The following is a 16593-nucleotide window of genomic DNA, read 5'->3' on the forward strand; positions in this document are numbered from 1 at the left end:
TTCAGACAATGCGTGTTGTCAGTGAGTTGACAGGGCTGTCGATGTGGATTAAAGTGTTGATATTACTATTTTAGGATATACAACAATGATGCCTTATAGGTAGGTGTTTTGAGGCTAAGGCCAACACACCATTCACATTAGTAACCCAGTCATTTAACCCTAACAAACACACACACACACACACACACACAATTTGTTTGTCTATCATGGTGAGGACTTTACATTGACCTCTATTGTTTTATACTAAGCTAGTAATATATATTTTATCCCATACTTCTAAAAGTAACCCTTTTTACATTTTCATTAAGATATTATTTTTATGTTTATTAAGCTGTTTTCCTTATGGGTACCTCTGGCTGCTCCAAAAAATGTAGGTGGTGTTAAGTTTTACAATCCTTGTCCTAGTCCTTCCATTGTATACTGAAAACCTGAGCCACACATAAACACAGACTGCTTGCATCTATAAGCAAGTTCACTCAGCCAGTAAATTGGTTGTTGTTCAGGTACAGTGATTGAAAACCTAGGAAGATTTCCTCAAGTCATTATCCTTGTGAACAGCTATATAAAGTACCTGAGTCTACTATTTTTAAAAGTCAATTAAAGTGTACTTTTTTTCACAAGAGCCTACAATCATTCCTGACTAATTCCTTTTCTTTACAACAACGTTCCTTGGAGGTTCATCATACAGGAAAAACTATATTTTTATATTTTATAAAGTGATATGAGTGACATTTGCTGGTGCAAAACTTGCTCTATAATGATAGGGTGTTTATGGAGGTTTTATCACACTAAGGTGATTTTGTAAAAAAGTAAAAAGAAATATGAATGATGATCAAAAATGTTTATAAAAGTTACAGCACACCTTTTCTCAACAACCTGCATGATTTGAGGCATCATTCATGTTTGTAGCACAATCGCTCCAGGATGAGTTTAATACTTAGCGCTAGTGGTTTTGGAAACCCCTTTATTTTTACAGCAGAAATTGAAGTCCACCTACACAACTGCTGAGCTGTTTTCAAGCGAAAGCAGTTGTGTAGGCGTATTACAATATTGACGTCTTTTGCAAAAACGTTCGCAATTGATGCTCAAGCTAACATAAGAGATGAATCATATAAACATTTACTTTTTTACAGTATTCTAAACAAGGCATGCTTTTCACAGCTGAAGTTGTTTCAACATGAAGCAATCATGTGCCTGCTTGTCCACTACAAACTCAGATATCTGTAAAGACAGCATGAGGTAGTGGAAGAAAGGGGATGGATGAAGATCATATATCAAGACTCTGTTCCAAAAACCTAGTGTGCTGCCTACATAGGAACCATTTAAACATCATAACCACACTGCTGAAGCAAAGGCTGTTGCAAAAGTAAAATAACTTCTTTTGGCCACAAGTTTGTCTAAAACACCATGTAAGCATTCGTTTTGTCCAAAACATCTCTGTCTAATTCTCATTTCATTGTTTAAAAAAAAAAAGTTTAACCACAAACTTTTAACATCCTACAGACAATCAAAGAAAGAATTTAAAGTGCCCTGACTTCACAGGAAGGTACATTTTGGTATCATCCACATAACACATAGCATCCACATACAGTAGCAAGCTTAACAAATATTTTGTTTCGATTCAGTGGTTCGGAGCACGTATCAAACTGCCAAAGTCAAGTGAATTATTGAAGTTTCAAAACACTTACAATGTAGCAAAGCCCCGTTTACTGAAATCATGTGATTTTGGTGCAGTGAACCAGCTGATTCGAAACAAATGACTTTTTTAGTCAATATCGATGTGAAATCAAGCAATATTTTTGTAACACACAGAGTTGCTTCCTACAGAGTATTTTCTAACCAGCTACTTGACATAGGATGCTGCCTGTGTAGACAGCAGACATGGTGTTGATGGAAATGACCTAGTACAGCTGTAGATGGAGTCAGCGGTAGTCAGAGAGTATTGCTGCTGACACAGGCACAGAAGCAGTGACATTAATCTGAACTTCGATGAAGTGACAGCATGTGGTGTGTGATGTGACAGGGCTGTGCAGCACTGGCACTCTCAGACATTTCCTACCGCGTTCCTTACTGGCATACAACCGTGCCAACATGCTGGTTCATGACACTGGTATCTTTGAAGCCTTTGTGATCTCCTAATCAGATCATGGGCTCCTAACTGTCACGTCCCAGTGGGGAACAGACGCTCTTGGAACTGCACTTACCCCTCTTATCCCAGTTTAATGGGGTAAAAAGGCATTGTGGGACAGTATTTTGGGGTTACACTGTCTCGCTGCCTGCTAATGTCTACATGCTAATATACTTATTGAACTTGACCTACTGTACTTATACATTTACAACATAAACCTTATGTTTTCTTATTTTTCTGCTTGTATGTCTTCTTAATCTTTTATTAAAATGTAATAATTTCACCTATGAAATGACTTTCTGACTTGCTGACATCACAAATGCTTTTTTGGTACAACATGTATCACGTTTTGTTCACAATCCAATCAGTTTCTGATAGATTATAATGTCCTATCCTACATTTTGTCTTGTTGAGTTTTCTGTTTCGCTCAGAAATTACTAAAATGGGTTTTATGTTGACCTTTAAAAAACTTCTCATAAAAATGCAATGCACAGTTTGTTTGTGAGCAGATTGCAGTATGTAGTAACATATAGTCATGTCATCGTTTTGCTCTAAAGTCTATGGAAACTTCAGATAGATATTCACCAGCCTCAAAAGCTTACTGTGTATTTGTCTGTGTATATATTTCATATCTAAGTCCGTTTGACCATCGCTGTTGTATTAAATGTTTCACTGATTGGATCCGCTCAGGTTTGGGTCACTTTGCCCAGACCACACGACAATGGGATGGCTGTAATTACACGCTGCCCGCATATCCACTAAATTCTCCCTGCGCTCTTCAGAGGGGCAAGATAGCAGCCCTGCATTGTGCACTTTAGTCAGAGAGGTTTGTTTTCTCTTTCATGACAGTTAGTGTTCCTGTTTTGCAAAATACCAGAATAAAAGTGAGCTCTTAAATACAAATAGTCAATGGTTGTTGTGTGGCACTTCTAAATTATGAGTGAATGCTCAATGCGTTGCTGCTTTGTTTGTTAAGAGGTATTCGCAGTCTGCTCTGTAATTACATTCAGTAGTGAATTTAAACAGTGACAATTGTTACTTAATTATTGTTAATATTTAAAACGAACTATTACTAGTATTATACAGTACCGTTCAAAGTTTTTATTTTAGGAAATTAATACTTTTATTCAGCAAGGATGCATTAAATTGACCAAAAGTGACAGTAAAGACAATTTTATTTTGTAAAATAATTCTATTTCAAATGAATGCTGTTCTTTTGATATGTGTGTGTGTGTGTGTGTGTATATATATATATATATATATATATATACATTTGGAAAATAATGTGATATATATCTACGGTGGCCCAGTAGTGCACAACATAACGAAATTAAAAAAGCAAACATAAGTTCACAACACAACGGAATAAAGCCACAACACAACAGAAATGCTCCCGACCACTAGGGGGCTCTCAGAGCTCGGTATTGTTAGTATTCCTTGCCAATGTTTTATAGAGTTAGTACCACGATTAGTTTATTATATAACTATTATATAACCACTGTACATCGACATGAAATATTAATTCAAAATCACTTGCACAATAGCTTCATATTTATACTTGTCAATGATTTGATGCGCTACCATGGCGAATGATGAAGGGAACGTCTGACAATTCCACCAAGTAGTTAAAACGTATAATTTGTATTCATTATAATTACATTTAACATTTAAAAACAGACATGTTCAAGTTACAAAGCTTGTCAGTCTTACCAACAGGAAGTAACAAGCTTTGGAATCTGAACATGTCTGTTTTTAAATGTTAAACAAAGTCATTGTAATGAATATAAATTATACGTTTTAACCACTTGGTGGAATTGTCAGACGTTCCCTTCATCCATGGTAGCACGTGAAATCATTCACAAGTATAAATATGAAGCTATTGTGCACTCAAGTGATTTTGAATTAATATTTCCTGTCGATATACAACGTTTACATACTTAATTTCGTTGTGTTGTGGCTTTATTCTGTTGTGTTGTGGCTTTATTTCGTTGTGTTGTGGCTTTATTTCGTTGTGTTGTGGCTTTATTTCGTTGTGTTGTGGCTTTATTCCATTGTGTTGTGGCTTTATTTCGTTGTGTTGTGGCTTTATTTCGTTGTGTTGTGGCTTTATTTCATTGTGTTGTGGCTTTATTCCGTTGTGTTGTGGCTTTATTTCGTTGTGTTGTGGCTTTATTCCGTTGTGTTGTGGCTTTATTCTGTTGTGTTGTGGCTTTATTTCGTTGTGTTGTGGCTTTATTCCATTGTGTTGTGGCTTTATTTCGTTGTGTTGTGGCTTTATTTCGTTGTGTTGTGGCTTTATTCCCTTGGGTTGTGGCTTTATTCCGTTGTGTTGTGGCTTTATTTCGTTGTGTTGTGGCTTTATTTCGTTGTGTTGTGGCTTTATTCCATTGTGTTGTGGCTTTATTCCGTTGTGTCGTGGCTTTATTTCGTTGTGTCGTGGCTTTATTTCGTTGTGTTGTGGCTTTATTCCGTTGTGTTGTGGCTTTATTTCGTTGTGTTGTGGCTTTATTTCGTTGTGTTGTGGCTTTATTCCGTTGTGTTGTGGCTTTATTCCGTTGTGTTGTGGCTTTATTTCGTTGTGTTCTGGCTTTATTTCGTTGTGTTGTGGCTTTATTCCGTTGTGTTGTGGCTTTATTCCGTTGTGTTGTGGCTTTATTTCGTTGTGTTGTGGCTTTATTCTGTTGTGTTGTGGCTTTATTCCGTTGTGTTGTGGGTTTATTTCGTTGTGTTGTGGCTTTATTTCGTTGTGTTGTGGCTTTATTCCGTTGTGTTGTGGCTTTATTTCGTTGTGTTGTGGCTTTATTCTGTTGTGTTGTGGCTTTATTTCGTTGTGTTGTGGCTTTATTCCGTTGTGTTGTGGCTTTATTCTGTTGTGTTGTGGCTTTATTTCGTTGTGTTGTGGCTTTATTCTGTTGTGTTGTGGCTTTATTCCGTTGTGTTGCGGGTTTATTTCGTTGTGTTGTGGCTTTATTCCGTTGTGTTGTGGCTTTATTCCGTTGTGTTGTGGCTTTATTCCGTTGTGTTGTGGCTTTATTCTGTTGTGTTGTGGCTTTATTTCGTTGTGTTGTGGCTTTATTCCGTTGTGTTGTGGCTTTATTTCGTTGTGTTGTGGCTTTATTCCGTTGTGTTGTGGCTTTATTCCGTTGTGTTGTGGCTTTATTTCGTTGTGTTGTGGCTTTATTCTGTTGTGTTGTGGCTTTATTTCGTTGTGTTGTGGCTTTATTCCGTTGTGTTGTGGCTTTATTCTGTTGTGTTGTGGCTTTATTTCGTTGTGTTGTGGCTTTATTTCGTTGTGTTGTGGCTTTATTCCGTTGTGTTGTGGCTTTATTCCGTTGTGTTGTGGCTTTATTTCGTTGTGTTGTGGCTTTATTTCGTTGTGTTGTGGCTTTATTCCGTTGTGTTGTGGCTTTATTTCGTTGTGTTGTGGCTTTATTCTGTTGTGTTGTGGCTTTATTCCGTTGTGTTGTGGGTTTATTTCGTTGTGTTGTGGGTTTATTTCGTTGTGTTGTGGCTTGTTTCCGTTGTGTTGTGGCTCAATTTCGTTGTGTTGTGAACTTATGTTTGCTTTTTTAATTTCGCTGTGTTGTGCACTACTGGGCCACTGTATATATCACATTATCAATGTATAATGTATATCATACATTATTATTTCACAACTAGTGGTACATTTGCTTGAATAGCTACTACTACCAAATAATTATCTTACGTCATTCATGTTAGCCAACAATATGTATCAATGATGGGCAAACTCAGTCCTGGAGGGCCACTGCCCTACAGAGTTTCGCCAAAGAATATACACTAACAAGAAGCGACACTCAATAGAACGTTCCATTGGAACACTGGCGCCCAGCAGCAGCCCTGCGTTTCCACCATTTTGTGGTGAAAGTGACTCGGCAGTCCACTAGTTTCTATGGCAATATCAGCTGCTTTGTTAAAAAAAAAGAAAAAAAGTATATTAAAGCTGAAATCCAACCTGAATGATGACAACAATGCATCATGTATTATAAGATCATTATGTTTGTAGCGTGATCCATTAAAACGTACAATAGCCTATTTCAATTCAGACCTAGATACTATTATTACTATTACTCCACTAGGTCTGAAATGGTTTGCTGCAAACATGATGATCTTAAATTTATTAATTATTAATTTACTATTAATAAATGTGTAAAGTTGCATACAATGGAAGTACTCAATAAAGTAGGCTAACTACGTTACCTCAGATGGGTGAATGGTTGGATTCCACAACTGGTAAAATAAAACATATATAAGACAATACAACATTTACTGTAGGTGCCATAAAATTTACTTATGATTTAATTTGATAAATGTTCTTTTGAGCTTCTGATTTGGCAGTGAAATTTGCCAATTTGTGGTGCGTAAGATGTGAAGGATTCTATGGTCCAGTTAGTATTTTCACCCCATAATGGCGGCTGCGCTACCAGAGCGCCATCTAGTGGCTGTTACCCAAAAAGTGTCAAAGTGTCGCCTCTTGGGTTCTAGGCCCCGTTTACACGTACATGGTTATTTTGAAAAACTGAGACATTTCCTTTCGTTTGTGCCCTTCGTTTACACGCAAATGGAGAATTCGCCTCTGAAAACGAGTCTTTTTAAAAACTCCGGACAGAGTGGAGATTTAGAAAATCTTCGTTTGCACGTTTGCATGTAAACTGAGACAAACGGGTGTTTAGGCAGCCAACGTCACAGTCTGCGCCAGAGCTCGCACCTATGTCAAAAGTGCGACCTATGTTTACATGTGATCATGGAAGTGTTTAGAGTAGCAGTCGCATTTATGTTGGTGCAAACTCTTCTCGTGTGTTTGCATTTGCAAATACAGCTGCTCCATTATGTTGAGGAGCAGAGATGAATGAGTGCTCGGAAATCAGCAATTTTGCAACAACTTCGAATCACTTCAAGAGGAATTCGGGATTTTTTTTCGGGATTCTGATTGGCTTACGTGGGCTTGAACTGCTCGTTACACTCTTGACGTCATACATACACGGGTACGTGTAAATGAAAACTTTTCTGAAAACTGACATGTGTGCACAATGTTATTTTTGAAACCGGAGAGGTTGAAATGTCCATTTATGAAAATAGCCGCCCATGTGTAAACGTAGCCCTAAGCTCTTTGGTTTAGCTCCAACCCTAATTAAACACACCTGAACCAGCTAATCAATGCCTTCAGGATTACTAGAAAACTACAGGCAGGTGAGTTTTATCAGGCTTGAAGTTAAATTATGCAGGGCAGTGGCCTTCCAGGACCGAGTTTTCCCCATCCCTGATATATATAGATTTAAATGCATCAAGAGAGAGATTTATACTCTGACAGATTGTAAGAGCAGCTGAGGGAGAAAGAAAGCCCTGAGGCCGCATGCATACAGCTCACATGCGGCTAATTGTGTGTTTTGTCTTTATACAATATCTCATTACCTACGGCCTCTGAGCCACTAGTCATTATTTTGCAATTTTCACAACCAATTTTAAGCTTGACCTCATCAAATTAGCTAATGTGTCCTCATTACTTTTTTAGCTTGTTGCCAGAAATTGGCTAAAAGATGTGATATAAGAGTTGGCTAAAGTTGCAGCTTTAGGTAGGCTTGAAGATATCCCTTTGTCATTTTTTTCCCCCAGTCTTGTTAAGCAAGATTAGCCTAATAGGACTCAAGTGCTATTCCTAGGCAATATTCCCCATCTGCAACAAACTCCTAACAGCATTGCAGCGTGTGCGTGAGGCGAGGTCTCAGGTGTTGAAACTGTCACTCTGTATTAGTGCTGTCTGAGGCAATAGTGTGGGGAATGAATTTTAAAAGTGCCTCTGGTGTACATAGACTTTCCTGACCCACTGCCTGATTTTAAATTTGCTTAAACAGCATGAAACAAAATGGAGCTGTGGTTTGCTGCTTTACATGTTGGTCAGACAGACAGTGGGCAATTATTGACAGAATTGTGGATCAAATACTTTAAAGTTAACTTACCGGAGGTTGCGATAGTCTTTCACAGCCCTCTATGGGAAGTGTTTTTCAGCCAAACTGAACGAAGCAGGTTTAAAGTGATCATGAACTGCATTAATAAAAAAAATAAAAAAAACAACTTATAACGTTCTCTGAGATCCACTTATAATGTTATCAAGATTTTTACATAAAAAGCTATTTTATATCTTGATTTTGACCCTCGCTTTCAAATACTCTCCATTCAAGATTATGAAGTAAACGCCCACTGCTATGATTAGGTAACAGTTACCTTAGTTATAGTAAACAGGATAATTTCCTGTGTTTTTGTGTAAACTAAATTATTCATGAATGTTAGTTGATGACAAAACTACAAGATCTCACTCACTGAAGCTTTTATTCAGGATTACACTGAATGGCTTACATCAAAACAATAAAAAATACATCTGTAAACAGTCCCTCCAGAAAAACGCGGGATTTTTTTGTGATTGTTGCGGGCTAAAATGCTTGATTATGCGGCACGTTTTGTTAAAAAATGCGATGGAATATGCGGGATATTTTTGCAATTTTATGCGATGAAATTGCGGGAACTTGCAAAAACTGCGGTTTGATGAAAAACAGAAAAAAATAAAGTGATTCCCCCAACACCCTGTTCTCACTAGGCTACTAATTTAATGTAAAGAGTAATTTCCTATTACTTCCTATGATAAGCAAGCATACTAAATCACAGAATATTTAAGTTCTCATTCTGTTTTATTTCAGACCTTAAGTAACACATGGCTCAAACTTAACATTGAGTTGAATAAGTTAACATAAGTTCTGTAGCTTTACAAAAGGAATATGAGTTTGTAGAAATGCGCTATATAGAATAAACGTATTATTATTAATATCCAACAACTTCTATAAAAATGAATAAATAAAATATTTTTTAAAATGTGTGCTTCTTCCTGCCTGCTTCCGCTGCTGCTTTAACCATCCTTGGCGGTGGCAAAGTGAAAGTGATTTTCCAGCGTCAACACTGAAAATAATTTGCCCCCACTGTCATGTAACACACCGGGAAACTGCTTTGCGCGGTCTTTTGCGCTTATTTTTATTGGCAAATGAGAATGATTTGTGTGCTTCATAGTTTCATGGTTTGCAGATGATGTTCACGTCGCGTAATTACGTCACTTCACAAGGTTCCCATGGCAATAGGGGGAAAATAATGGCGCTTTACTAGTGTGAAGTAAACGCAACATTTTTCAACTTTCTGCTAAGATATATGTGTCTTTTTTGCAACGAAAATGCAGGGATTATGAAATCATGCTAGCCCCGCATATATTTTGCTTGCTGAAATCGGCAATTTATGCGGCGAAAGTGCGGCGTATTTGAAAAAATGCGACCCCCGCATAAATATGCGGACTTTGGCTGATTATGCATGAAATCAGGCGATCACATAATCGCGTTTTTCTGGAGGGACTGTGTAAAGCCCAGGACACACCAAGCCGATGATCAGCTGCCGTGCAACTTTGGACCGTTTTCAGCACTGGGGTTTTTTTGGGCCGATTCAGCATATAGAATTGGTGTCGGGCTAGAGAGTGAATTCTAATTGGCTGTTCAGTCAAAGTGCGAGACTAATAGCAAAACAGTAATCAAACAAGTCAAGGCGGTACAAACAGAAGGCTGTTATAATTTTACATCATGTAATTGAGTGTTCCTGGGCGAATGTTTAATATTAACATGAGCCGAGTGGAATATAGTAAGTGATCAGCATGATATTCAAAACGGCATGCGCTGCTTTGTTTACAGTTTGTGTATCTACAGCCTGCAGTGCTGGTCTCCCTTTCTGAATTACGAATATATATATATACGAATATACAGTAATGAAAAATAGACAGCGGTCTCCTGTATGCAGGCGCAGAATATGCTAACAGTGTTTTAATGACTCAATCTGGAACTTTGTTAAAAATAAAGCTTTCTTAACATTAGCATTAGGGCTGGGCGATATATCACATGCAATTGTCACGCGCATTTCGTCAGTAAAGCCGGTTCCCTGATTACCGCTAAATCGCCATCACCTGCTTTCAAATGGAGCGCCATTTAATAGACAGAGCCGTAGATCACTGATAAGCTACGCAATATCGCATTCATTATCGCAGATGAATCGCCTTCGATAATGAACGCGATATTTAGCAGTAATCAGGGAACCGGCTTTACTAACGAAATGCGCGTGACAATTGCATGCGATATATCGCCCAGCCCTAATTAGCATCACAAGGAAGGCCATGCAAAGACATTGTTTTTCCACAACTTGCCACTTTAAAACGTCTTGTAATCCTCAGAGGCATCTCTATCGTTTTGTTGCTGGAGTCCTGTGTTTGTGTCTCTCTTGTATTTACTACATAACATGCGTGAATCGTTGGGCAGGGCTAAAAAGGAACTGAGGTAGAAGTAGGTGTTACATTATAATGTGAAAAAATAAAATAAAAAAGTTGTTTTTCCAGCTTGGTTTCAGTAAAAACTGTTTTTGGACTAACAAGGAAGTTTTGAGTTCTGAAACATAGTAGCAAAAATTTGATTTGAATTTGAATTTGAAACCATGATTTTTCAATTAGATATATATATATATATATATAGGATGACTAACTGTCTATACAATAATTCCCTGTCTGTGTGTGGGGGTTTAACAGTCGTCCTCCTCTCACCAGGAGAGTTTTGACAGAGGCTCACACTGCCTAACTAATCATTCTGATGGATTTCTGCAGGATGACAAGATCTTTAGATTTAGGGTAGAGTGCACATAATGCATTTCTGTGATCTATTGGAGGCTGTAGTTTGGAAGAGAGCTTGGTGTGTAATGACCAGTATAATGGAACAATTGCAGAATTTAAATGAACACATTTTCTGAAATTCACTGAAATAATTTAAATTTAGAATATGGTGAAAAAACTGCTCATCCCTCAGAATTTAAAAAAAAGTTTGTGGGTTTGAGACAGGCTTTGGCTTTCTCCGAATGTAAATTCATGTGGAAGATAAAAGTACAGTAAAAGATGACTCAGCAGACTGTGTTGTTGTTGTTGTTCTTCTTCCCATTGGTCAGGAGTTTTGCAGAAAGTTTTGTGATTCTAAAGGCCCTGATATACTTCAAGAAAAATCAAAGAACAAACCTAGATAGGAGAAAGAACACTATTGAGACCACATCCTGCCCTAGGGGAGGTTAATATGTGGAGAATACATCACATGGACTTACCAATCGGGAAGTACCACACATGGAAAGAGGTCCCTGCGGTATGTTCTACATAAAAAGGGAGGAACTACTACAAACGCAGTGACTTGTGGCAGAGACGGTGCACTGCCTAAGGGAAGATGCGGATTTACTGTTAAGGAAATTATATCATGGACAGTACATCATATGGGATTACGATCAGGGAATCACTACATATGGCGCACTTAGCCCAAGTATACAGGCTGACATGAAAAAGGGCTTGCATCATGAGTACTAGGCCTGGCATTGAATTCCTCTGCCGAAGTGGACTGCTGAGGGTGTTGAGGGAAAACTCACTACACTGTTTGCTGATCCAGGAAGTCACGGGGATAAAAAAGCCTACATTATCACCTCAGGGAGGGGAAAGGCACTTTGTGCAAGCAGTACACAGCCGTTGTCCGGAACTTACCTGTTTGTACCTAATAGCACATAAGACAAAACTGGCCCAACCCGGAGATTATAAAGTCCTGCAAAGGTATTGGGTGTCAGCCTACTGCTCTACAGATTTCTGTTTGAGGAGGATACAACACTTCTTGTGGAGTGTGCATGCACTCCTAAAGGGCACAGCACACCTTAGGCCTGGTATGCCAAGGCGATAGCATCCACATTCCAATAGGCCATCCTTTGTTTGGAGACAGCCTTCCCTTCTGCTGTCCCCCAAAACAGACAAAGAGCTGCTCAAAGCTTCTGAAGCTCTGCATGCGGTCCAAGTAAACACACAGAATGTGTACTGGACACAGCAATGACAAGACTGGATCTGCCTCATCCTAAGGCAGCACTTGCAAGCTCTCCACTTGGTCCTTAAAAGGGGTAGTGGAAACTTGCGGTTGGACGGCGAAGCAGAGCATTGGCCACCAAGTCGAAAAGCCATGTCCCGAGCCTGTGGCTGAACTGAAACACCAATCTTGCTCTGTAAGCCCCAACTGAAACCGGCCTGTGACGGTTGAGGAAGCTGCGCATCCTCTAAATTCACTGTCCTTTGTGGAGCTTTGTGTGAGTCGTGTCCGAACATGTAGTCTATCATGTCTGTGCTGCAAACTATGTGACCCAGAGAATGAGGAAGTTGTTCTTTTGAAAATGTGGGTGCCACTTGGGTGAGTGGCAGAACAAAATAGATTCTCCATCCAACCTTCCACTAGAAAAAGGAGTGGTGTGATCACCACTTCCTGGGAAAGAGCAGCTCCTCTCACCTCTGTGTCGCCTGTCTCAGGGATGCTTTCAAGCCTTATTGGAGATTTATAGCACTCTCCTGATGAGCGTGCTGTGTCGCCTTCCAAGCAGACATCCTCGACGACAAGCAGACAATAACCTTGTTGAACTGAAGGTGGCGGTGGAGTCATACCGAGGAAGGATGTGTTTAATTACCTCTGTCTGCGTCTGGCTTCTGGTTCTGCCGAGAACTGCTGGGAAAGTCAGTCAAGAAGGTTGACATTTTCGACTTCCTTCAACTACCCATCTGCAGCATTTTTAGAGCTTTGGCCTGATGGACCTGCAGAATGGGCATGGCACATGGCATGCAGGGCAGAGGTGACCTGTCCATCAGTACTGTAAGCCTTCGCCATTAGAGACGAGGCCCTGGATGGGAGTCTGGGACGATTCTGCCAAGTGCTTACATTTTGCGGGCATAAATGCACTGCAACAGCACACTCCACCTGTGGAACGTCCATATACATCCTGGCCATCCCACCGTTGAGGGTAGTGAGGATGGAAGAGTTTGTGAAGCAGGACCGAACGGTGAAAGGTGCCCTCCATGACTTTGTCAGCTCTTCATGCACTTCCAGTAAGAGAGGCATTGAGTCTGTGCATGGCTGTAAGTCGCGTTCAGAGCCCAGAAACCAATCATCCAGCCATGAACTCTTGGGACAGGGTGGAGGATTCCAGTCCAGCTCCATGTTCACGGCAGCCCTGGCAAGCTTGGCTGCCACCTCTGCATCAGACTCTGACTTGAATCAGACCTGAATTACAGCATCTGATGCTGGGAGTCCAGCCAAGTCCTCAATGTTGGAAGTCATAAGCCCGCCCTCCAATGCTGCTATCGATAGTTTGTCCTCATCCAGAGCCCTGAATGAGAAATCAGGTGCACCATGGTGACTCACTGTCAAAGTCACTATTATCTTAACTGCCAAAAGAAAATAGATTTTACACAATTCAAGTACATTCATCTTGTTTTAAGAATGTTCAGATATTTTTAATGGAAGACCAGAAACTAATTTCACACTGATTCAGTCTTTTGATCCTTGCTCTGTATGCTCATCATCAAAAATAGCATTCAGATAAAGATTGTATAAGCAGAATCCTCTCTAATTGTTTCTGCCCTGTGCCATGTTGTGGAAGCTTATTTCACTGACCGACCTTCCTGCACGTCCAGCAGTGGGTGGGATGTGCGGGTGAGATGCTTCTGGGAATGTGTCACTCTAATTTTTCTGCACCCCTGCGTGAACTGTCTTAACTGCTGTTATTTATAACCAAAACATTTCCTACTTACTGTGAAATTAATCAATGATAGTGAATCTGTAGTAGCATGGTTACCATGAATGCATACAGTAAAGTCTGAAACCTCTGCAAAAGTGTCAGTCATTAGATCACCATTCTGAAGTCAACATGAAATTGCGATAATGTGGTATCTTCCCTATTGTGATGTATATATACAAGAGAAACAGCTTCTCAAACAAGAAAAAAAAAAAAATGATGGGCACGACTTGTTTGATCCATGGGGAATTGATTAGATGGGTGGATGGTTGTGGTTTGCTATTGGTCGATCTCATGTGAGTGACAGGTTGTCCCGTCCTCATGCCAGTATTCCAGCCCTATGGAAATACACATACACGTATAATAAACTGACTCAGAACATTCTGTGAGCAAGAGTTAACAGAGTTTAAATTGTGTATTTCCAGAGGGTGTAATGCGATAGTAATGGAATGCAATTTTAAATTTTTTGTAATAATGTCAAATTAATGGCTGGTGGCTGGTTTTGCTGTTTGTTATTTTTGTATATTCACAACAATAAGGTTGAAATAAGTGACATGCCTGCCCCAACCTACTCAGAGACTGGAACAGAATGGAATTTGAAACGTTTTAGCCAAAAATGTTTCCATGGTAAAGGTGTTTTTTGCAGAAACGTTTCAGATTTCGTTCTGTTCTCCTACTACGGCTGAAGTGGGGTGGGATGTGGATCAATAACCAGGTGAGTAACTGTTACTGCACTTTGGGATGCCAACATAGTGATCTACCTTGCTGTTTACTACATAGTCAGCATCCTACTTGAAACAGAACCTGCATGTACGCAGCAACTCTTTGTGTCACAAGTAGTATGTGAAAACCCGTCTGATTTCAGTAGTTTGCTGTTAGCATGTTGCTAAACTAAGAGTCTTATACTCTAATTTAGATGAAAATTCACGTGAATATTCAGTAAAACTGTCATATTGTAATTAGACTGTGTTGTCTTTGTATGTACACCATGGATTCAGAATAGCATACTAGCACACTAATCTTACTACTTCTTTCCTATAAAGGTACTGCAGAAATACTAGGAGTAGTAGTTATTTTGAATGTATCCCATTTTATAAAATGAGCTCATTGCAGTGTATTCTGGGATTGCATCCTATTTAAGTTATCTTGCCTTTGATGCATTAAAAGGTTAGTTCACCCAAAAAGAAAAATTCTGACATCATTTACTCACCCTCATGTCACTCCAAACCGGTCCATATAAAGTCAATGGTTGCCAAAACTGTTTGGTTACAAATATATAAGCCCATTTTTTTATGTTCCACAGTAGAAAAAAAGTTGTACAGGAACAACATGAGGATAAGTAAATGATGACAGAATTTACATTTTTGAGTGAACTATCCCTTTAATTTGTGGCCTATGTAGGCAGCCTACTAAAGTCTATATCTGTACTGTCATCATATCTGTTACCATCATGTTCTCTCCTAACATCACCTCTTTTTAAACCACGGAAGTAATTGAGCTGAATGCAGTGTAAGGGTTAGTGTATCCTGTCCTCAACTATCTGCTTCATCACGCAAGCAAGCGCTCGGAGCAAAGACAGCGACATGGTCAACAGTCTGTGCCCTTCCTTTGCCCAGAGGCTTTTGCACTCTAGATCTGTCCAGAGTGGGATAATGAGCCTGTTGTTTTTATACTGTAGATCAGTAGTCCATGTCTTAATTGCACTGCAAACATTCTTTGTTCTTGTATGCTATCCTGATTGCTCACATTTAGCAAACAGTGAAATAAGTTTAGGGAGCCAATGAGGCCCACACTGCTCGCATTATTACTCAACATGATGTTTGCAGCTTTAATCAGCAGAGCCAACATCAATTCTGGTTCCCAGTAATGTTTTGGAAGTAGGGATGGGGAAAATGAGCAAAATGTTGAGAACTTTATATTGTTAACTGCATATATTCATCACTTAAAATTCAGCCAAAAAAATGTTTTATGTATTACCTGCAGTAATGCCTATTTTTAGTAATATTATTTAGTGTGTGTGTGTGTGTGTGTGTGTGTGTGTGTGTGTGTGTGTGTGTGTGTGTGTGTGTGTGTGTGTATATATATATATATATATATATATATATATATATATATATATATATATATAATATATATACTTGATTTACAAACAAAAGTATGTGGATAAGTCTGCGATTCAAGTCTGTGACAAAGTTTGTAAATGTCACAACTGTAAATCTGCTGTTTTGTTTCATTTTCGTAATGTTCATTAAATAAATGTTCAATTCATTAAAGAATCCTGAAAAAAGAATATCACTTTCCACCCAAAAATGAAATGGGACAACTGTTTTCAACTGTTATTAATAAGAAAATTATATTTGATCATCAAATCATCATATTAGAATGATTTCTGAAGGATCATGTGACACTGAAGACTGGAGTAATGATGCTGAAAATTCAATTTTACATCGCAGGAATAAATTACATTTAAAAAATGTATTAACTAAAAACTGAAAACTTTTTATGAATTTTAGTTGTTCGTTTACATGATTTTGGTGGCCTGAAAATGCAAATTACAATTACAAAATCGCAAATTTAAATTACAAAAAAAACAAATTTGTGAAAACTCTAACATCATGCGCATGAGTATGTACTCAGTCTATAGTGTTTCTTTACAAAGTGACATCGCCAACTACTGGCCTGGCATGCATAATACCAGCGTTTTTAGTAATTTTTTGCTGATCCATGTGAACGGTGATCATTTTGACAATGTCATCTGTTTGCAAAAATGCAAAGGAAAACCTTTTCCATTTTTAGTACATGGT

At 38.8% G+C, this 16593-nt stretch overlaps 1 protein-coding gene across 8 annotated transcripts in view; it reads left to right on the forward strand.

Annotated features, from left to right (window-relative positions):
* Positions 1-16593, forward strand: part of gcgra (glucagon receptor a) — an 81192-nt gene that overhangs the window by 32010 nt on the left and 32589 nt on the right. The gene's annotated exons all lie outside the window — the stretch shown is intronic.

This window comes from Chanodichthys erythropterus, chromosome 3 (assembly GCF_024489055.1).
Source record: "Chanodichthys erythropterus isolate Z2021 chromosome 3, ASM2448905v1, whole genome shotgun sequence".
Lineage (NCBI taxonomy): Eukaryota > Metazoa > Chordata > Actinopteri > Cypriniformes > Xenocyprididae > Chanodichthys > Chanodichthys erythropterus.